Source organism: Adiantum capillus-veneris, chromosome 7, assembly GCF_014529385.1.
Source record: "Adiantum capillus-veneris isolate H3 chromosome 7, ASM1452938v2, whole genome shotgun sequence".
Taxonomy (NCBI): Eukaryota; Viridiplantae; Streptophyta; class Polypodiopsida; order Polypodiales; family Pteridaceae; genus Adiantum; species Adiantum capillus-veneris.
This window is the reverse complement of record NC_140937.1, coordinates 12,018,496-12,040,427: the sequence shown is the minus strand read 5'-3', so window position 1 is coordinate 12,040,427 and position 21,932 is coordinate 12,018,496. Positions and strand designations below refer to the sequence as shown.

The 21,932-nt window shown below is 45.5% G+C and overlaps 1 protein-coding gene and 1 pseudogene across 1 annotated transcript in view; one reads left to right on the top strand and one right to left on the bottom strand.

The window, feature by feature from the left end:
* GATB (GLU-ADT subunit B) overlaps window positions 1-21,932 on the top strand; it is a 110,018-nt gene that overhangs the window by 2,972 nt on the left and 85,114 nt on the right. The window lies entirely within an intron of this gene.
* On the bottom strand, window positions 8,873-11,692 carry LOC147453442 (uncharacterized; annotated as a pseudogene).

The following is a 21,932-nucleotide window of genomic DNA, read 5'->3' as shown; positions in this document are numbered from 1 at the left end:
TAAGAGTGAGAGGGAGAGACTCAAGAGAGGGAGAGAGCTTATGAAAAGAGAGAGGGAGAGCTTGAGTCGAGAGAGCTTAAGGCTTAAGCCTTAGACCTTGAAAGTTGAGGGCATGTGGATTTGCTTGAGAAGGGAATGGGTGTGAGGGGGTGCATTTTGAGTCCTTGCACACTCAAAAAAACACCTAATGTTCACTACAAATTTGCAAAAAACTGCCTATTTCTTTCCATTTGAGAGTTGGCCGTTCCGGTATCAAGTGGTCACCCGGAACGGCAAAACGTTCCGGGACGTTCGATGGGGCCCCAAGTGACAAAGGATTAAAATAAAGCAAGATCCTGACACACGCCAAAAACTGATGACGTGGCAGATTTTCGAAAATTGCGCTAGCATGATGACGTGGCAGGCTGTATGGATTTTCGTAAATTGCATTGGCAGCTTTTGGCATTGCTTTTTGGACCAGAAGCTTTTGAGTTTTGAAGGCTTTTCACTGTAACTGCTTTTTAGGCCAAAGGCCTTTAAATATGAGGCTAGGGCTCATTCTCTGGCATGCTTCCTGGAGAAGGTGTAGAGTCTGGAGTACCGGCTTGTACTGTGTTGATACAATATAAAGAAATACCGAAAGGGGCGCCAAGGTTTGGGGCCAATACTCTCTGGGGTGGAATTCCGCCGCTCCGTGTCCCGTGTGGTCTCTCTCTTTCAGTTCAGTTGTTATCGAAGTGCTAAAAGTCTGTCCAGTCTGTTCTTTTCTATTGGCACGTGGTGCCCGTCTTGTGAAAGTGGTATCAGAGCATCAGGCGTGTGCTTTTCTGAAAGCATACCGGTCCTACAAAAGAGCAGGAGCAGACAGAGCTATTCGAATTTTTATTTGAGTTATCTTCGCACTCCAACCCGGACTTATTAGCCAGTCCCACCCTTACTTCATCGCGCATCGGGCGTGCTCCCGTCTTCACCGCTCATGTCTTACAAGGCATAAGCCAATTAAGATCACTTGCAAGAGAAGGATCCATATTTGTTTCAAGTCACTGTTTTTCTCAGAAGCAGTGCCATGGAGATGTTGATGTCTACAACTACCAAGCAACATACTCCAACGACTTGGCAAGCTTTCAAGAATTTTTTTGCCCGAAGTTGTATGGTTTCTAGCATCTTCCTTCGGAGTGCAACTTTTGGTAGAGTGGGGTATCCTGAAATGCTTGCCATTGAAACCTTAGCAGATTATATCTTGAAATTTCTCGACATCTCTCAGTAGATGTCTCTTCTCGAGTTGATAACCTTGGAAGTTTGGTGCGATTGCTATCTTGGGACTACCATCGCCGCCAAAGAAACATTGTCTGTCCAAGAGCTAATGGACCATGCTGTGCTCGGCTACGACCTTACGGAATGAACCTAACCCTAATTTTTGGTGCATGTTCTAGGATGGAAAGTCGGTCGACTTTTTGAGCTCGATCGATGTTGAGATTGCTTTTTAAGTTTGAGTTCTGTTTGATCTTGTTTGGTTATCCTGTTTGGAATTTCTTTGAAATGGATGGTATCTGTTTTGAACCTGTCTTGGTGCCGATTTGGATTGTTTGACTCTAGTTTTAATAGTGGTTTCAATGATTGGTGATTTTACTCTCGGGTGGAGTAGTGAGAAAAGATGTTTGAGAATGCTTGTTCATACTCATGGCCCGGACCCTTGTGGTTATTTGCGGGGGGAGTATTGAATGATTGAAAAGAGTTGTTTTTACTCATGGCCCGGACCCTTGTGGTTATTTATGGGGGGAGTATTGTTGTTGTTACTCATGGCCCGGACCTGCATGGTGATTTACGGGGTTAGTATTAAGAAGTCTGAGCAGTGGTTACTCTCAGCACCCCCAAACAACGCAGGCTGCGGTCTGGGGGCGTTCGGTTGTAAAAGGCCTCTATATCTCATGGCATGGACCTTTTTAGGTTATTTGCGGGAGGAGTGATGAGGGAGTCGTTGAACAGCTCATGGCCCGAACCTGGATGGTTACTTGCGGGGGGAGTGTTCATTGGCGGCTTTACGTTTCTATGTCTTGTAACATGCATATGTGAGCATTTGTGTTGCATTGTGATGTGCCAATTTCTGAATATTCTTGATTGGATGAGATTACCTGGGTATGTAATTTTTTAGTGCATCAAGACACCCGTGGAAGATCAGTACGGTCTTGGTGTGATGGCTAATTTTACTACGCCGGAATATCAAGAGTTCCGATCGGGACGAAAGGAGAAGCTAACTCCTTGATCAAAAGAGCAGAAAGGAGAAGCTAACTCCTTGATCAAAAGAGCAGAAAGGAGAAGCTAACTCCTTGATCAAAAGAGCAGAAAGGAGAAGCTAACTCCTAATAAAAAGAGCAAACTGATTGTCCCTCGGAATTTTTTTTTGAGCTAACTTGAGTTGTTTTGCAGATATGCTGTAATCGCGGACGATTACTCTCTTTCAAGAAGGGGAGATGTAACAAATTGCTGATGTGGCAAAACCCTAAAGAATGGAGCCAACTTACATATGCCGGCCGAGGGGCCTAAACCCTAAGAAGAACAAGTAACAGAAGAAGAAGTCCTACCGACTTATGGGGACCCCGTTCGATGGGGCCCCAAGTGACAAAGGATTAAAATAAAGCACGATCCGGACACACGTCAAAAACTGATGACGTGGCAGATTTCTGAAAATCGCGCTGGCAGCTTTTGGCATTGATTTTTGGACCAGAAGCGTTTGAATTTTGAAGGCTTTTCACTGTAACTGCTTTTCAGGCCAAGGGCCTTTAAATGTGAGGCTAGGGCTCATTCTCTGGCATGCTTCCTGGAGAAGGTGCAGAGTCTGGAGTATCGGCTTGTACTGCGTTGATGCAATATAAAGAAACACCGAAAGGGGCGCCAAGGTTTGGGGCCAATACTCTCTGGGGTGGAATTTCGCCGCTCCGTGTCCCGTGTCGTCTCTTTCTTTCAGTTCAGTTGTTATCGAAGTGCTAAAAGTCTGTTCAGTCTGCTCTTTTCTATTGGCACGTGGTGCACGTCTTGTGACATAGGTTCGCTTCGTTGGTTTCTTTGACCCTACGGCTTGGGGCCAAGCGACCTCTAGTCAGATGTATGACTGTGGTTCTCAGTTGATTGCCGGTGTATTACTTTGTGGTTGTTGGTCATTTTGGCTAGTTGATATTGATTTACACATTGTCACATGGAATGCCAATGGTTCATAGTAATAGGGAACGTACGGAACGGGGGTCAATGTACCGAAACGGCGTTCTAGCTGGCTTAACCTGTCGAAATGATGACGAGAATGTCGGAACGTTCCGGATGCGGAACGTAACATGGGAACGGGCGGCAGTTTGAAATATGAAAAAAAAAAAAAAACGGCTGGCTGCCGGAGCCGTTTCGCCACGCCGTTTGGGGGATTTTCAAAGTTTAATTTGAACTTCAAGTTTAGGGTTGCAAGACTCCCAAGGGGGGGGAGGGGGGTCCATTTTTCTTTAAAAGCTAACCCTCACCCTCACTTGACCATGTCCCTCTCTCTCTCAAGCTTGAGCCTTGAAGCCACTCTCACTCTCATTCTCACCCTCTCTCAAGCTTGAAGCTTGAAGCCTTCAAGCCACTCTCACCCTCTCTCTCAAGCTTGAAGCCACATTGCACAAGCTCTCAAGCTCCATCCCTCTCGCAAGGAACAGGGGGAGGATATACTCGTTCCAGATCAGATATTAGATAGAAAATTATGGATGAACTAGCATTATTTTCCTTTATGAACTTATGAAATAGGACTTTTTGAAGATGACTTTGATTTAAGTATGATCCAAATGTTTTATGAAAGATCGTGCTATTTGTAAACGGATAACAAGATTAAGAATGTGTAAGGTGTAGCGGAAGTGAATGTTGAACTTTGCTCAAGATGAGTGCTCCGAACTGTGCTCAAGGTTCCTTTTACTTAGGGAAGGGAGAGCCTTCCGTTCTTTAATGAGAGTACAATGGACACAAACAAAGTGAATGGACACTGTGCGTGAAGGTGCATGAGACCGAGAGATAGAGAGAGAAGAGAACACAACACCTGGAAGTTGTCAAACCCTCCTCCAAGGGCCCCACTCTCGATGACGAGAGTGGTCTACTGTTGATTGCACAATGTGGTACAATGGCTGATGCAACGAGTCTAAATGCTTGCTATGTCGAGGTCGACGGTGTGGACGACGAGGACGAGTCTAAGGCTGAAAACTGAGTGCTGTAAATCGGTAACCGTTGCACCAAGCAGGGGGCTGATCTGCTAACTTGTTGGCTGAAAGAAACGCTGGTTCATGCTACTACAAAAACGTTGGTCATAGGCTGAATTTGCTGCTGCCCAATCGCTGTTCTGCTACCATGTAAAACGCTGATCTATGGCTGTTTTCAAACGCTAGATCTGCTAGCAAAAATGCTGGCATGCACTGTTGGAAAACGCCAAGTAGGCTGGCGGAAAATCGCTGAGCAACAGGTCCAAAAACGCTGCCCTGCTGAGTCTTGCAAGGGATGAAAAACGCTGGCCTAGCTGAGGGAAAAAGGCCATGTTGAAGGGGTCCTTGTTCTTGCTTGAGAATTGGCCTGTTGAGCAATGCTCCTGTTGCCTCTTCTGCCAGAGAGTGCTAACTCTGGTTTGCTTTTATATTATCTTAGCAAAATTGCCCTACCTAGTTCTCAACAAAAGTCACTTATTAAATAAGTGAAAAATGTCAAAAATAGGGAAAATAGGTTTAATGCACTGGAAAATTCCCCCGATGGATTCCGATGGTAATGCTGATGATCATGCTGTGTGCAACCGGAAGATATGCATCTACTCTACTTGACTGGTCATGCACGGTCTGCGAACAGACTCACAAAAGTGTCAGATTACTTCCTATTCTAGATTGACTGAACCTTGGTCATGCTGTAGCTTTTCTACGGACACATAGGGTTGGATGTGTCACGTGACATCCCCTCCTTTTCAAAGTGAGGTATTGGTACCAAACTGTATGGTGTCGAGGGAGATCGCCATCTATAACCGGCCTGTACAACGTAGAGGGCGGTACTATTTCAATTACCTGTTATCTTTACACAGAGCACTGAGAAGGGAAGAGAACACAGTTGCGTCCAACGACTAGAATGTCACTGTGCACACGAGACCGACACCCTGCAGGCCCCAAAGACTGGCGCCCCTTTCGGTATTTCTTTATTCAAATTAAGATAAACGATCCGAACACTTCGCACAAGCTTTCACAAAGCTGTCCAAACCTGGCGAGGGCTGAAAACGCAGGTTTTCGACCTGATTTTGGCAGCATAATGACGCAAAAACCCTTGTAGGTCAAAAGCACCTGTCTAGGATGGATTCCCTCGCTATCTGGAAGCTTTCTGGTGAGCTGTCACAGAAATTCAGCGGACTGTAGTTCCCTGTTTTTCACTGCCGGGTGCCCAAAAGCCTGTACACGCATCCCATGGCTCTCACGAGGCTACCCCGGGGTTCCCTTGCAGTTTAGGTGCGAAACCCTAAACCTGCAGAAAAACACAGCAGGCTGTAATTCGCTGTTTCGGATCGTTTTTAGCGGAGCGAACACGCCTACGCGTGTCCCGAGGGCTCCCGCACACAATGGGACAGTTCCCTTGTGAATTGGACGAGTTTTCACGCGAGAAAACTCTCCGAACTCGCAATCTTTCGCGATGGAATTGTGCGTACCTGTGGGGGATTAGCAATTAGCTAATCCGGTTCCTGTTCAGAAGGCTCTTGCCTTGGCAAACGCGCATAAACCCCCAGAACTGTACATGTTCATCTGAGTAGCCCAACTAGTGGGGCATTACCATATGTGCCAAAGGGGAGAGAGAGATACACGAGAGCAAGTCATCGCGCTACATGAGACAGAGGAGAAGGCAAGCTTTCCATTAAAGCTGTAGACTTGCACCCACTACTCACACACACACTGTAGCTCACTTATCATAAAAAATCAGCCTCCTCTCTCAAACTGGGTGCCCCCTCTTCAGCTGGAAGTAGAAAACTCCCCAGAAGCCGCCATGTGTCCAGTTTGCCCCTTTTGAGTTAATTTTCTAGTTCCCACTGACTTATAAAGTTAAAAGTGACTTTCTGAGTGGCCCAGACTTCATTTGGCGCACATAGGCTTCCATACTCATCAGAATTCAATGCTAATTGGCCCGACCAGTCCCAGATTGACCGACCCAGACTCCTGCTGTGAGAAACCTATTCGGCCACAGCCGTTTCACACTGGCCATGCAATGTCCACTTGCTCCTTTTCAAGGGTTCTGGGGAAAACAAGTAAAAATAAAAATAAATAAAAATACCTAGTACTTATTTACGGAAGGCAACAGGAAAAATACACCTCCTGGTGACACCAACAACATCCGGAATCCTTGAAAGGACTCTTCGTCAGTCCACTCTGAGGTGTGGGTCGTGCGATACTTGAACTTCATAAAGGTCTGCAACGCTTGCTTCTTTGGGCCGCGCCGAAAGCGACACAAAGTCTGCTGTGGCTCCTTCAACGCTTCAACTTCGTCTAGAGTCATGCTTCTTCCTTCTTCAAGAATCTCCATGGCTGAAAATTCCTGAAACCACTTCCAACACAAAAACATGAACATACCTATTCCATGTAAAGTGACTGGAAAAAATATTATCTTTCTCAAAGACTGTGTATGCAATGCAGATGAACATAGAGACGGAGTGCCAAACCGTTCATCAAACACACGCAAACAATGGGGTCGAATCTTGACTTTTTGATCTAAATCAATCAACTGTGGCAAATCACAACGGAAATGCCCATGCTTGGTGCTCATACTTTCTTGTGCTCGTTCTATGAAGGTGTCATGCCAAGGAAGAGACATGGAATGTGACTTTTCCTTGAATGCATACTTTTCAGCTTTTCATGAATCCGCATACATCTGTGCTCATTCATGAGTGAAACGTGCTCAACGTACAATGTCATGCCTAGGAAAAGGGATCACATAAAGAAGCTGACTAAAATACAAGAAACAATCACGAATGAAACACTCGAACAATGCGTGTTGACTCATCAGTCGAACACATAGTACTTCTGTGAGGGTTCTTTGGACCTAGGCTCGAGAGTCAAGATCGGTTCGTCGTGTTTGATCAAATCTGCCTGGGGGGGCGCTATGGACCTCGAATCGAAAGCCAAGATCGATTCTTCGTGATTGATCGAATCTGCGATGAGGTTAGCTTCACTAGAAAAAGCATCAACTAACCCATCATCCTTGTGAACAATCACATCGTGATTATACAAATCATCATGCTTGTGAGAAATCACATCTTGATCATCATGCAAATCATCATGCTTGTCATTGTCATCCAAACCATCATGCTCATCGTTATCATTCAAATCATCATGCTCATCATTATCATGTAAATCCTGTGTGTCATGCTTGGGAGAGGAAGAGACTTAGAGAGTCTCCTTTTCTCGAATCTCTTGCATCTGTGCCTGAACTTGAGAAAAGAGTCGCAACATTTCTTTCACGTGTCGGTCGTTCATTGCTTGTCTTGCTTTGTTCTCGTGATCAAATGCTGCTTCGCGCTCACGTGCTATGGCTGCCATTCTGTCTTCGTATTAACGCTCAATTTTTGCTTTTCTTGCTTCGCGTTCTAACTTGCTGTCCATAAACATCTGCTCCAACTCCTCCATAGGAGTTAGTGCAATCCTTGGCGTAGATGGGGAAGGGGGAGGGTCAGAAAAACCTCCTAGTGGGGAAAATTCTTCTTCGCCTCTCTCATGCTCATCACCTCCAAGCAAAGTATCCATTCCGCTTCGAGCGATGACCATCCAGTGAAGTCGTGGGTTCTTGTGGTTTCGGGTTCTGAAGTTCACAAGGAATTTGGTTCTTGGGTTCTTGGTTCTTGGGGTTCTTGAGTGCTTGAGGTTCTTGAGAGTCTTGAGGTTCTTGCGGTTCTTCTTTCGCTTGCAATCTGTGTTAGAGAAGGATCTTCTCTTCATCGGAGTTGATTGGCTGGCTGCTAAGTGCACGGTCCGCTCTCAATGAGTGAGAAGAGGCACAAGGGGAGGCTGGACAAGCCCTTCTTTCTTGGGTTTCCTGTCACTCTTCAAAAACATGATGAGTAATCGACACGCCCAAGTGGACTTGGGTTACGTGCGACCGCAACAAGCAACGATGGATGAAGGTCGAATATGTTTTGACCTGGACAAAAGAACGCAAAGATTTTTCTCCACACTCATGCCGATTGCTTTTTTCAGAGGGCCTGTCAGGCGAGCTACCACCCGCTCGTCCTAAAGATCATACTATTGATCTGATACCAAGGTGGAAAGGTACGTAAGGTACGGTACGTGTTTGGTACGTACTGTACGTAGTACCGAATGGATTGAGTGGTAAGGTACGTAAAATTCGTAAGGTTTTTTTCGAAAACGTCAAAAACCTACAATACGGTCCGTACTTGATAATAAATTCATAAGTATCACTTCTAGGATATTAGCTCACTGTTCTACTATCCAAGGCTGTCATAAATAGACAATCCAAGGCGAGTCATGACCACTTTCTCGACATTCAATATTCACAAACAAATACAATTCAAAGCTTCAGTTCTCTCTCAAATATACTTCAACAAACTTCAAATTTCAAACTACAGAGAACTTCATATTCATCATGATTTGCACACTGTATAGTATTCGAAAAACGAGACTTGAAACTTGAGAGGCAATACAATTCATAAAGTACTGAAATGACACAGAATCATAGATGGTAGACCGTAATCTCATCAAAATACCAAGAAGAATCATGATAGAATCCATACAAAAAAAATGACATCTAATAAACCATAATCCACAAAGAAAGCCACAAGTCCCGACTCAACAAAACTACGAAGCATGCTAGCAGTTGCACTGCTGCAAAGTACATATTACTAACTGAATGAGAATCAAAAATCCACATCAGACTCTGAAGATGAGGAGTCCATGTTTCCATATGTCAAGACATTGCCCTCCTCATCAAACTCTGGCTCAGTAGTGGTGGGATCTCTTGAAGCACCCGGCTCCAGCTCAAGTGGGTCGTCCTCCTCTGAAGTCTGAATGAGACGCACTGCCTCATTTGCTCAAACACGGCTACTACGCACAGGCAGCTTCCCTCGCCGAATGCTCTCCCGTCGTGCTCTCTCTGGATCTCCAGTCTCCAGGCGAAGAGGGATGTTGTGAGATCGTGCTCGGGACCGAGTGACCCGCCGATCCACACTCTCAAGCTCTCTATGGAGCTCTCGTAGGATCTCCTCTTGCTCATCTCTGATCCGGCACTGCATCTCCTCCGCAGTAGGGTCTGGAACCATCTTGATTTCAGTCGGATCTACCTGCTCATAAGTACAAGTAGCCAAGCGTCAACTCACAAGTTGAGAGTCTACTAACCAAGTAACATCAATCTTTTAAAACTTACCTGCTTGGGTGATCCCAAAGCATGAAAGCTATGCACGAGCTTCATGTTCGCTCGGCAGTAGACCAACTTCTCCAATTGCGTAGTGCTCAAGCGGTTTCGAATCTTTGTGTGCACAAGAGAGTATGCGCTCCAATTGCGCTCACAAGCGCCAGCTGAGCAGTCCTATGGACAATGGACATTCACACGAGAAATGGGAACATTCAACATATGAACATTGCCAAATGAGCATTGAAAACCACGAAAACATCCAAGAGATTATAATACCTGTGAGAGAATGCGTAGTGCAAGCGTGGCCAAATTTGGATGACCGGCTCTTCCATAGTTTTGCCACCAACTGAGTGGAAGCTTGGTAGCTTCCCGTCTCAAGGACACACTCCTCAAGAAAGACGGTCCCAAATTGTTCATGTAGCTGCTCATCTCATTGTCGATCTCCAGTTGCTCATCTTCAGTGAACATAATGTCCATATACCCTGATCGTAATGTAAGCAAACTACTCTCTGTAAAAAGCTGTGGAGTCTTGTAGAGAGGATGGCGTATAGCAGCCATCCCATGAATGGGACGACGCATATATATCCATCGGGTCTCCACAATGGCAAGAATGTCATCCCGCCTGCAACTCAGAAGTGACAATACTTCAGAGTTAAGATTTAAAACAAATACTTGTTCCAAAGATCAAGGTTGAGCCAAAATATGATACATGACACGAAGACTTACCGCTCTGATGTCAAGGAGGCACATGCTGCTATGTGCTGCTTCATCTGCATAAACAGATGATACACAAGGCAAAGAGTGGATCCCTCCATGTCTGTCACACGCAAGAGAACGTAGAGAGGCTGGAGAGCCACTGCCAAGGAGTGCACCTGTGCCCAAAAGCTCTCATCCAGAACTTTCCTCTGTATGTACTTGGTAGGCTCAGTCTGTGAATGGTGCATCAATCGCCACTTAGGGTCCACGACTGTCTGCAACAGTGGATCCCTCAATCTGTAAAGCCTCTGAAGTACTAGGTACATGTATGCAAACCTAGTCCTCGAGGGACGCACCATGTCTAGTGTACTGTGACTCCTGAATATAGCAAGTGCCTGATGTTTTTTGCGAAAGAAAGTAGTCATCTTCGCCGCATCAAAAACAATAGGCTGTACCCAAGACAGCTTGCCAATATCCTCCATGAGCAAGTCGAGGCAATGTGCAGCACATGGAGTCCAAACTATGTGAGGGAACTCCGCCTCAACCATCTCCCCCATAGACTTGCAGTTGGACGCATTGTCCGTGACAACCTGCAAAACCATACGAACAAGGTGGCTTATTACTTACAAGATACAACTACTAAATAGTAAAAAGCAAAAGAGTGAAGACTGATTAGAGATAGCGTATACGAAGTGAGAGAGAGCCATGGATTGTGGAATACCTGCACCACATTATCCTTCCCGACCTCCTTGATGGCCGTCTGAATGTGCCCAAAAATGAACTCCGCATCAATGCGCTCACTAGCCTTGCCCGCGTCCACGGCACGTAGGAAGTATGTACCAAGGCAAGAGGAAACAAGAATGTTGATAATGTGGCGTCTGCGAATATCACTCCACCCGTCAGAGATGATGGTACAACCAAACTGCTACCACCCAGCTTTCACTGGGACCAATGCTCTGTCAATGATCTCTCGCTGCTCATCTAACATGGATGTGCGCATCTTTTGATAATCCAAGCCACTCCAAGAATCTGTGGCACCAACTTGTGCAATGGCTCGAACCATTCGCTTCCATTGCTCTGTCCGCAAGACATTAAATGCAATGTTGCACTCTATGAGAGTGCGAGCAATCTCTGTCTCTGCAATCTTTTGCCGCTCTTTTACCCAAGACTGTGCATGGACACGTGAAGGCAAAGTAGACTGTGTATACACACGCGTCTCTTGATCTGTATCCTCATCTACATCTTGAGAACAACGAGCCCTTTTCCTGCTAGTGTCCTTTTCTTGCTGTGTCCCTGTATCTGACAAATCTGTAAACAATGCATCCTGCAAGGCATCCTGTGTTGCCTGATTTGCTTTCTTACCCTTGGACGAGGGAAGACCCCCTCCCGGGAAGTGCTCCAACCTCAAAGCATCCTTTATCGCTGGCGGAATAAGCTTGCACCCTCCGCACTGGCCAGTAGTGCCGATGCCAGTAAGGTGCCTCAACACACGCGTCACCGTACTTGTCTTCTGTTTTCCACAATATTTGCAGGCCCAAGTACGTGTTCTTGATCCTGCTTGCCCTCCTGTATTTACCACCGCAATGACAGTGGTGTGTGCGCTCCAGACCGGGTTGGGTTTGCGAGGCATGGTGTACCTACAGATTGGTGAACAAAAACATTGATGCTATCGCGAGAAACACACAAGGTATGCGCGAGGGAGACGGGAGAGACTCGCGAGGACGAGCACTTACCTTTACCGCGCACAAGGTTGCTCTGCAGGTGAGTTTGCAGAGCTCTGTCTGCAATAAACAGGCGCCCAAACTCTCTCTGTAGTACTTTGTAGTCAATAGTTTGCAATAAACAGGCGCCCAAACTCACTCTGTCTCAATAACAAGGCGGCCAAACCCCCAAAACAGAGGCGAAATTAAATCAGAAAACGTGAAGGGGAAATTCGTTTTTTTTTTTTTTTTGGTTACAGTACGGATCCGTACGGTACCGTACCGTACTGTACGGACGTATGGTACCGTACGGATCCTACCTTATCTGATACCATGAAGCACACCACCGAACCGGCCACCTTATCGTGTGAGCTGAGGCGAGAACGAAGAGATTATGAACCAATTGAAAGACCTCTTGGAAAAGGGTCTTGTCCAGCCTAGTACTTCATCGTATTGCTCTCCAGTGTTGTTGGTTTTGAAGAAAGACGGATCTTGGAGAATGTGCATCGATTATAGAGCCCTAAACAAAATCACCATCAAGAACAGATTTCCGATTCCTATGATCGATGATATACTCGACAGATTACAGGGATCCTCGTGCTTTAGCAGGATTGATTTGACGAGTGGATATCATCCGATCCGAATCACGTCGGGAGACGTCTATAAGACAGCTTTTCGGACGACTTCTGGGTTATTTGAGTTTTTGGTGATGCCTTTTGGCTTAACCAATGCTCCTGCGACACTTAACCGGATGATGGACATGATTTTTTGAGAGTACAGGCTATTTGTTGGCACTTTCTTTGACGATATCATTGATTTCTCCAAGAATGAGGCTGAACATAGAGATCATCTGCTTCAGGTCTTTCAAGCATTACGAGATCACAAGTTGGTGATTAATGCAAAGAAAAGTGAATTTTTCCTACCAAATACACTTTTTGGGACACATTGTGTCAGCAGCACAGCAGGAGTGCAAATAGATCCGGCCAAGATAGAGACTATCCGTGATTGGCCCAATTTGAAGAATGTCCATGAAGTTAGAAGCTTCTTGGGACTGTGTTCGTACTATAGGCATTCGAAAGTTTGCAGAGGTTGCTTCCCCTTTGCATGTCTTGACAGAGAAAGGAGTCCTTTTCTCGTGGGGACCCACAGAAGTGACTGCCTTTCAGGAATTGAAACAAAATTTGACTATAGGACCAGTTATTGACTTTGCCAGATTTACAGAAGTCGTTTGAAGTGTATTGTGATACTTGTGGTCGTAGTCTGGATGCGGTCCTAATGCAAGAAGGTCAATGCCATTGCCTATAAGAGCCGATTGTTTTCAAGGCCGGAATTGACAGTACAGATGTAACAAACTTGGACACTCCATGTCAAGAATCAACCGCGACAGCACCAAATAACCACTTCAAAACAATTCACAGATCACAATAGATTTGCACTGGCCCGGCGGAGTTCCGTGCCTAGAGATATTGGCCCCAAAGACTGGCGCCCCTTTCGGTATTTCTTTTTGTATTAATCAATCATCAAAGTACAAGAGAGCGGTTAGGGTTTCACTCTCAGACTCTGCGTCCAGATGCTCTGAGAAGTGAGGCCCTCACCACTAATTTAAAGGTTACAAGGGATGCCCAAAAGCAGAGCCCCAAAAGCTTTTAAAATCAAAAGCATCAGTTCTCTCTCTCTCTCTTGAGAGTCTTTTCTCTTTTGTTATATAAAAAAAAAGCAAAAGCAAAATTCGCGTCGCTCATCATTTTCCAAAAAAATAAAATAAAAATATTTTTATTTATTTTTAATAATCCGCCTCCGCGATTTCCGGAATTTAGGGTTTTTGGCAAAAATTAGGGTTTGCAGGAATTTTAGGGTTTTTGGCAGAAATTAGGGTTTCTGTTGTCCGCCACGTCATCACTTTGTGACATACCCCCCTCTTGAAAGCATTGTAATCGACCGCGATTACGCCTGCAAAACCGACAAAAGCCATAAACTGTCTTAGCAGACACTGACTGTTAGTACCTACGTACTAGGAACACACATCTAGCACATGTACAAAATCGACAGTCACATCACACGACATCACAGGACATCGCCAGACATCATAGGACATCACATGACTTTCAACATTCATTCGGATCTTAGACCATGATTTATCGGCAATGTAGCTAGCAATCACATCTAGGTCCAATCGGGACCTCATCGATGTCCGATTGACTAACCCCTATTGCAACCATGTCTATTCGAGATCAATCAGACCAAAATGCTGCAGTCATTTCGGCTATCAGTTCCTGCACTCACAAGAAGTCAAGAACAAATCAGTATCATAATCAGGAATTCGATTTCATAAAGTCATCCAGCAGAATACTGTCAGCTCTCAGTATCCCTGAAGCTCAAAGAGACATCAGTGACTTTAGTATCAAAATCGAGGCATCTGTTGACAAAGGAGTGGAGTGACTCCCCTCTTGTGCATCCCACTGCACCAGATCTCCGGCCAAGCTGAATTCTGGGTTCCGTTTGGAGTAGACTATGCTAAACCAAAACATCGAGGTAAAGTTTCACAATCCGAGGAGTATCTGCTAGGTCCTCCTCCTCCATCCACTTCGCATCAAATGCAGGAAAGTTCTTGAACTTAACCAAGAACCGCCTTTGGACTTTACCTTTCTTCGTATCATTATGTGCCAAAATCTGTTCAGGAACAAGGATCTCCTCGTTTTCTTCCACTTTGGGTTGCTCATCAGGCTCCCCATCATCAGGCACATCACCCTTAACAGGTTTCAAGAGACTCACATGCAATGCATTGTGAATCCTCTGGCAGTTTCAATCGGAAGGAGACATCATTTATCTTGTCAGTAATCTAGAAAGGTCCGTAGTATCACATACTAAGCTTTGGAAAAAGCCTCTCCTTTCCCTGTTTCTTTCTTAGGCGTGCCTTCTCAAAAGTAAGAGCACCCAATCATCCTCCTTCAGTTTCCAGTCGCGACGATGGCGATCCGCTGCCTTTTTCTGTCGTTCTTGAGACTCCTGCAAAGTCTCGCGAACCTTGGCAAAAGCCGTATCCAAATCTCGCGAATATTCATCCGCTTCAAATTTCTAATCTTTCGTGCTCAGGAAGGATGGAACCTTCGCAGCAGTTTCAACAATCTCACATGGCATCTTCCTCGTCGAAGAGTGTATCGTGTTATTGTAGGCAAATTCCACCAAAGGTAAGTTCTTTTCCCATTGAGTCTTCTGATGCGAGATACAAGACTTCAATAAATCTAAAATCACTGAATTGGCAATCTCAGATTGCCCGTCAGTCTGCAAGTGGAACGATGACGAGAACTGCAACCACGTGCCAATGTTCTCCCAAATTGCCTTCCAAAACAAACTCATAAATCTGGGGTCTCTGTCGGAGACAATCGTCTCAGGTGTGCCATGTAATCGGAAAATCATCGTGATCATTCTGTATTCTCGGGAGATAAAAAAAAATGAAATCCATTTCAATATTTTCCCAGGGGCGGGTGGGTATGGGTAAAGGCTGTAACAATCCCTGTGCCTTATGCCTGTCAAACTTGACCTTCTGGCATACCAAGCAACTGCGCACAAACTCTTCCATATCCTGCTTCAGTCTCCGCCAAAAGAAATCTCTCTCTACCCCTCTCATGTCGGTAGCAATGCCGCGGTGACCCATAAAAGGTGGACAGTGGCAATCAGTCATAACCTTTTCCCTCAACGGCTGTGTAACTCACAACATAGTCTTTTTCATCAAGTAGCCTTCCCGAAGGGTGTATCCACCTACTGTCTCCCCATCCCGTATCCGTGTGAAAATATCTGCAAAACCTGTATCTGTGGCATACTGATCGACCATATCCTCGAAGCTCCTATGATGTATCGTGGAAATAGCCAGAACCAACGGTTTTCGAGACAAAGCATTTGCCACCACATTCTTCTGTCCCTGCACATGGACAATCTGGAAGTGGAACTGTGACAAGATGTTCACCCACCGCATCTGCTTTTCCGAAAGCTGCTTCTGTGACAAGAAGTAGCGCAAACTCTGATGGTCAGTAAAGACAGTAAAATCCGCTCCGAGTAGGTAATGCCGCCATTGAGTAAGAGCGTGGATAACCGCCAAAAGCTCTTTCCCATAGATCTGTGCTGTCATCTCCGGCCTAGAGAACAAACGGCTCTCGTAAGCTATGACATGGCCTTCTTGCATCAAGACCGCACCCAGACTACGACCACAAGCATCACAATATACTTCAAATGACTTCTACAAGTCCGGCAAAGTCAAAATAGGTCCCGTAGTCAATTTCTCTTTCAATGTCCGAAAGGCAGTTACCTCTGTGGGTCCCCACGAAAAAGGTACTCCTTTCTGTGTCAAGGTAGGCAAAGGGGAAGCAACCTCTGCAAACTTTCGTATGAACCGCCTGTAGTACGAACACAGTCCCAAGAAGCTTCTAACTTCATGGACATTCCTCAAATCGGGCCAATCATGGATAGTCTCTATCTTGGCCGGGTCCATTCGCACTCCTGCTGCTGACACAATGTGTCCCAAAAAGTGTATCTCTAGTAGGAAAAATTCACTTTTCTTTGCACTAATCACTAACGTGTGATCTCGTAATGCCTGAAAGACTTGAAGCAGATGATCTCTGTGTTCTGCCTCATTCTTGGAGAAAACAATGATGTCGTCAAAGAAAGTGCCAACAAATAGTTTGTACTCTCGAAAAATCCTGTCCATCATCCGGTTAAATGTCGCAGGAGCATTGGTTAAGCCAAAAGGCATCACCAAAAACTCAAATAACCCAAAAGTCGTCCGAAAAGCTGTCTTGTAGACATCTCCTGGTGCTATCCTGATCTGATGATATCCACTCTTCAAGTCAATCCTGCTAAAGCACAAGGATCCCTGTAACCTGTCGAGTATATCATCGATCCTAGGAATCGGAAATCTGTTCTTGATGGTGATTTCGTTGAGAGTGCTATAATCGATGCACATTCTCCAAGATCCGTCTTTCTTCAAAACCAACAACACTGGAGAGCAATACGGTGAAGTACTAGGCTGGACAAGACCCTTTTCCAAGAGGTCTTTCACTGAGTTCATAATCTTTTCATTCTGTACTCGGCTCACACGATAAGGTGGCCGATTCGGTGGCGTGCTTCCAGATATCAGATCAATGGTATGATCTTCAAGCCCTCTCAAAAGCAATCGGCATGAGCGTGGAGGAAAAAAAATCTTGGCGTTCTTTTCTTCAAGTCAAAACATATTCAACCTTTATCCATCGTTCAGTTCTCCCAAAAGAATGAGTAAGAAAACTGAAGTTCATCAAGTACAATCTCTAAGCCCTTCATTTATCAAAGTCGCTTTCTCGGCCCGGTAGTCAACCACGGCGTAGTTCTTGTGGTACCAAGGGATCCCGAGTAGAACGTCACTCACGTGCCCTGAACACCCCTGTCATTGCAAACGAAGTTTGCCAATGCTTGGTGTAATGGCAACATCCCATCCGGGTGCCAGTCGAACTACCTCCGCCTGTGGCGTCAGTCTGTCGGGCGTAGTTCCAAATCGAGCCGCCAATTCCAAGTGAAAAGAAGTTGGCCTTGGCTCCTTCAAAAGAGCTTCCTGATCCTTCGCTTTGCCCCAAAAAAAACGGCAAAGTTTGTACTTTCATTCATTTGATTCGGTGCAAGTCCCACGCCATGTGGTACCAGTTCTGCTTTTCTATCTGCCTTTTCTGCCACATTCCTCAGTTGCTCTCGAACTCTCAGACCTGTCGTTGTTTTTATCATGCTGTTCTTTCTGTGCCGTATCAGGGCACTTCGCGGAAATATGTCCATGTTCCCCGCATCCAAAGCACTTCCCCTCTCTGATGAAGCGAGCTCTCTGCTCAGGAGTAAGCTTGGGTCGTGCATCCTTTTTTTTCTCTGGGTTGCTCTTTTTCTTTGTACTTTCATTCCCAGAAGTCTGTTCGGCTCGTTGTGTCATGGCCTCATCTGTGGGGTAGGTCAGACTGCCAGAGTGAATGGCAAAGCCCCGCTTCGCATGACTCATCAACTCCTGAAAAGAAGCTGACTTCTGTTGTGGACCACCAAGTACGAGCATTCCCCTTAAAGTAAGAGGCAGCTCTCCGAATCTTGGAGTGCTCTGAATAGCGTCCTCCCGCGAAAGCGATGTCAAAGACACAGCCTTCGAAGCATCTGAGTATCCTGAAAAGTATCAAACTTGATCGAGTGGCCACCTTCCTTAAACTCTCGGACTTTCTTGCTTTTATCTTCGAGAAAGTCATACTGGTTGGCTTTGTAAAAATTCTTCTTGTTCGCATAAAACTTTCCGTCATCGGAACCTGAGCTGTCTGTAGACGAGTCCTCAGTAGAACTGTTAGTCTCTGGGCGAGATGTAGCCTTCTTTGCCTTTTTCTTGCCCTTTCCGAAGCTTTGTGTCTTGCTTCGCTTTTTGCTTTTTCTGTCTTCTTCGCTCTAATCCGAGGAGCTAGAAGAACTGTCAGAAGAAGAAGAAGAAGAACTGGGTACTCCTTCAAATCGAACACGCTTCTTCCGTTTCTTTGCCTTGTCAAATGTCAACTGACGACCCAAATATCCCGGGAAGTCAGTGCCTTTCTTCTGCTTTTTGGCTTTCTTTTGCGTGTCAAAAAGCTGAGCAATCCGTGCATCAACCACGTTCTTCAGTTCCTTCTCCGTATATTTCTTGGAGGCAGAAGGTTTCTTGAGAGCGGGTTTCGGGAGTGGTGTTGTGGTTCTCTGCCACTCCATCTGTACCTCTTTCAAAGAGGTCTGGTTCATATATTTTGCCATCTTCGGGTCCTTGGCAAAATTGAGCATCATCTTTGTTGCATCGCCAATCAATTGACGACGCTCCATCTTTCTTTGCTCCACCTGAGTAGGCCGAGGCGGGCCATACTCTCTGCCTGAATCTTCGTTGTGATCCCAGCCCGCATCTCCAGATGCAGAGGGAGTCGACTGATCATTGCTTGAAGCCATAGGTGCCGCGGAAAAAAAATTCGGGGATCGGATTTCCCGTAGAAGAGAAATCGGCCGTGCTCTGATACCACTGTAACAGACTTGGACACTCCAAGTCAAGAATCAACCGCGACAGCACCAAATAACCACTTCAAAACAATTCGCAGATCACAATAGATTTGCACTTGCCCGGCGGAGTTCCGTGCCTAGAGATATTGGCCCCAAAGACTGGCGCCCCTTTCGGTATTTCTTTTTGTATTAATCAATCATCAAAGTGCAAGAGAGCGGTTAGGGTTTCACTCTCAGACTCTGCGTCCAGATGCTCTGAGAAGTGAGGCCCTCACCACTAATTTAAAGGTTACAAGGGATGCCCAAAAGCAGAGCCCCAAAAGCTTTTAAAATCAAAAGCATCAGTTCTCTCTCTCTCTCTTGAGAGTCTTTTCTCTTTTTTTTAATAAAAAAAAAGCAAAAGCAAAATTCGCGTCGCTCATCATTTTCCAAAAAAATAAAATAAAATTATTTTTATTTTTTTTTTAATAATCCGCCTTCGCGATTTCCAGAATTTAGGGTTTTTGGCAAAAATTAGGGTTTGCAGGAATTTTAGGGTTTCTGGCAGAAATTAGGGTTTCTGTTGTCCGCCACGTCATCACTTTTTGACAACAGATATGTGAGAAAGCTTTTGGCGGCTATTCATGCTCTTATTCAGTGGCGACATTACGTACTCGGAGCCCATTTTTCGGTTTTCATAAATGATGGGAGTTTACGCTACTTCTTGTCACAGAAGTAGCGATCGAAAAAGCAGATGCGGTGGGCAAACATCTTGTCACAGTTAACTTGCAGATTGTCCATGTTCAGGGACATAAGAAATTGGTGGCAAATACTTTGTCCCGAAAGCCGTTGGTTCTGGCTATTTCTGCGATACATCATAGGAACTTCGAGGATATGGTCGGTCAGTACGCCACAGAACAGATTTTGCAGATGTATTCAGTTGAATACAGAAAGGGGAGATAGTAGCGGACTATTCCATTCGGGATTGCTACTTGATGAAGAAAACCATGTTGTGCGTTACACAGCCGTTGGGGGAAAAGGTTATGACCGAATGCCACTGTCCGCCTTTTACGAGTCACAGCAGAATTGCTACCACCTTGAAAGGGGTAGAGAGATACTTCTTTTGGCCAAGACTCAAGAAGGATGTGGACGAGTTTGTGTGTAGTTGCTTGGTATGCCAGAAGGTCAAGTTTGACAGGCATAAAGCACAGGGATTGTTACAGTCTTTACCCATACCCACCCGCCCCTGGGAAAGTATTGCAATGGATTTCATCTCCCGAGAACACAGTGTGGGCACGATTGTTTATTGCCCAAGTCTTCAGATTACATGGCATGCCTGAGACGATTGTCTCCGATAGGGACCCCAGGTTCACGAATTTGTTTCGGACGGCTATTTGGGAGAACATAGGCAGCGGTTGCAGTTCTCGTCATCGTTCCACCCGCAGACTGACGGGCAACTAGAGATTGCTAATTTAGTGGTATTGGATCTGTTGAAGTCTTCTTTGTTGGATCAGAAGTCTACTTGGGAAAGGGTTTTACCTTTGGTGGAATATGCCTACAGAAACACGATTAACTCTTTGATAGGGAAGGTACCATTTGAGATTCTTGAATTTGCTACGAATGTAAGGTGCAACGGAATGAATGTTTGAACTTTGCTCAAGATGAGTGCCCTGTACTGTGCTCAAGGTTCCTTTTGTTCTTATGGAAGGGAGAGCCTTCCGTTCTTAATGAGAGGGTGCCATGATCACAAACAAGTGAATGCACATTGTGCGTGAAAGTGTATGAGACTGAGAGATAGAGAGAGAGGAGAATAATACGACACCAAAGACGTTGTAAAACCCTCCTCCGAATTCCCCACTCTCTATGGAGAGAGCGGTCTACTTATGATTGCACAAATCTCTACAATGCTTGGACTTGCTGATGATGTTGATGACGAGACGGGCTGAAATCTGAAAACGCTAATGGCTGAAATCTACAAATCTTCTATCTGCTGAATTCTGACTCTATGTCGGTGACGATGTCTACGACTACGGTACGACGACGACGCGCTGAAAACGCAGATGCTGAAATCTGCGTTTTCCGGGCTGAAACTGTAAGCCTTGCGGAAACTGACCGTGCGGCGAGGAACTGCTGCGGGAAGGTGAGATCTGCGAGGTTCGGGACTTGATCTGCGGTGTCTAAGGCCTGAAAACTGAAAACGTTGATATTCCTTGAGTTTCTGTCGCGTAGAATCTGCAAAAGGCTAGGGTTGGATGCAGATGCAAAAACGCTAGGGCTGAAAATCTACAAATCTGTCGCCGGTTGTCTTGCTAGGCAAAACGCTAGGCTGGTCTGATGTTCTGTTGTCGCCGGAATCTGCAAGTGCAATCGCTGGCTGATTTGGTGTTGAAACCGCTAGGTAGTGGATCTGCTCCAACGCTAGGTCTCTTGGGGGTTTCTGCTGAGAAGGTGCCTGTTGAGCGTGTGCTCCTGCTGCCTCTTCTGCTAATTAGTGCTAGTCTAGGTTTGCTTATCTACAAACTTACTCAATTTGCCCTACCTACTTTCCAACAAAAGTCACTTAAAAATAATAAGTGAAAAATATCAAAAATAGGTAAAAGAGGCTAAATGCACTGGAAAATTCCCCTGAAGGATTCTGATGGATTCTGATGGGAATGCTTATGATCATGCTGTGTGTAACCAGAGGATATGCATCTACACTCTACACTAAGTGTCTGGACATGCATGGTTCTGCAAACAGACTCACAAAAGTGCCAGATCACTTCTAAATCTAGACTGACTGGACTGACTGAACCCTTGTCGTGCTGTAGCTTGTCCACGGATACATAGCCTATAGGGTTGGATGTGTCACGTGACATCCCCTCCTTTTCAGAGTGAGGTACTGGTACCGAACTGTATGGCATCGAGGGAGATCGCCAATAGCATCCGGAATCCTGTAAGGGACTCTTCGCCGGCCCACTCTGATGTGTGGGTCGTGCGGTACTTGAACTTCATAAAGGTCTGCAACGCTTGCTTCTTTGGGCCGCGCCGAAAGCGACACAAAGTCTTCTGTGGCTCCTTCAATGCTTCAACTTCGTAGAGAGTCATGCTTCTTTCTTCTTCAAGAATCTCCATGGCTGAAAATTCCAGAAACCATTTCCAACACAAAACCATGAACATACCTATTCCATGTAAAGTGACTGGAAAAAA